At 47.7% G+C, this 1,517-nt stretch overlaps 1 non-coding gene across 1 annotated transcript; it reads left to right on the plus strand.

Annotated features, from left to right (window-relative positions):
* Positions 1-1,177: 1,177 nt before the first annotated feature.
* Positions 1,178-1,250, plus strand: trnav-cac (transfer RNA valine (anticodon CAC)). The gene has a single exon. It is a non-coding gene; the product is annotated as a tRNA-Val (tRNA).
* The last annotated feature ends 267 nt before the right edge of the window (positions 1,251-1,517 follow it).

Here is a 1,517-nt window from a genome sequence, read left to right on the forward strand (position 1 = left end):
TCATTCTCAGGTAGGTGATTCCTTCCTTTTGTGCCAACTACCATAAAGTACCTGGAGAAGCTCCAAGCTACAACCCGTGGACGGGCCAAGAATTGAAGCCGGGTCAACTGGGAGCGGTTTCCCTTCCATTGAGCTTTTGTAGCAAGGCAGATAACAGCTGCTTGCAAAATCACAGGCAGTCTCTGCTTTTCCACTGAATGTGGAAGCCTGGCTCTTTACTTCATCAAGAAGACAAGAGTAATGATGCGCTTGACTCAAGGTTGCAACTTGTAATTCCCCACCTCCAAGCGGGAAAACGCAAAGCAAACGCACCCTCAACCTGAAATTGCCATTCCTCAACCGTGGGAAGTCTTCTCATCTCCCGGTTCCTTCCCTGTTCATCGAGTGACGTCAAGCCGGCATGACGGATTCAGAACTCACAAAGTGGCACTTACCTCAGTGGTTATTTGCTTTAGATCAGGGTTGTCCAGTCTTATCCAGAATGGGCCAGTGTGGTTGCAGGTTGTCATTGTAACCAAGCAGAAGCCACACTTTAGTCTATTGAAAGCCAAGATCAGCGGAGCCAACAATTGGAATCAGGTGTGGCTCCTGCTAGATTGGAACCAAAAGCTGAAGATTGGACAACGCTGCTTAAGACCAATCAGCATATAGACATATTTGCTTATTAAATATAAAACATTGACTATATAGATGGCTGATCGCGGAAAATGGACACCTCTCATCACAGTTTGCATGCTAGCTTGTCGCTAACAAGAGACAGACACGGAGAGACCGCATGTTCTCACCTTTTCGCCCCTGTTCACGGGTCAAACGTGCCCTGTTGCATGCTGACGTGTTTACAAACAGCAAAGAGAGCACTAAGAACTCAAGTGGGAAGCAGAAAGAGTCGTAGGAGGCCTGCAGAGAAGCCTATGGCACATTCTGTTGACCAACTCATTCTCAGGTAGGTGATTCCTTCCTTTTGTGCCAACTACCATAAAGTACCTGGAGAAGCCCCAAGCTACAACCCGTGGATGGGCCAAGAATTGAAGCCGGGTCAACTGCTTGGACTGGAGCTATGCTCACCACTATACCACCAATGCCACGCTGCACCATTCAGCTCTGGTGAACAAAGTGTACGTATGTGCGCTTCTCATCAGAAGACCATAGGCAACAGCCAAAGTACCATGGCACCGTGGTTTCTGTAGTGTAGTGGTTATCACGTTTGCCTCACACGCAAAAGGTCCCTGGTTCGAGACCGGGCAGAAACAAGCTAGATATTCTGAACTTTGCTTTAATGACTGAGTGGTTGTCATCACTGTAGGATCAGGTCCTCTAGGAACAGCCAGAAAGCGAGACCTCCTTTACAGAGGAGATTTCCTTCTTTTGTAGCAAAGCAGTTAATATTTGCTTACCAAATGAAAGGGAGTCTCTGGTTTTCCCCAGAAAGTGGAAGCCTGGCTCTTTCGTTGCTCAACAAGACTCTGTGCGTGACTGGAAAATTTGCCGTAAAGTACTGCTCGCCGAGTTCACCTCGA

Source organism: Ictalurus punctatus, unplaced genomic scaffold (assembly GCF_001660625.3).
Source record: "Ictalurus punctatus breed USDA103 unplaced genomic scaffold, Coco_2.0 tig00163696, whole genome shotgun sequence".
Lineage (NCBI taxonomy): Eukaryota > Metazoa > Chordata > Actinopteri > Siluriformes > Ictaluridae > Ictalurus > Ictalurus punctatus.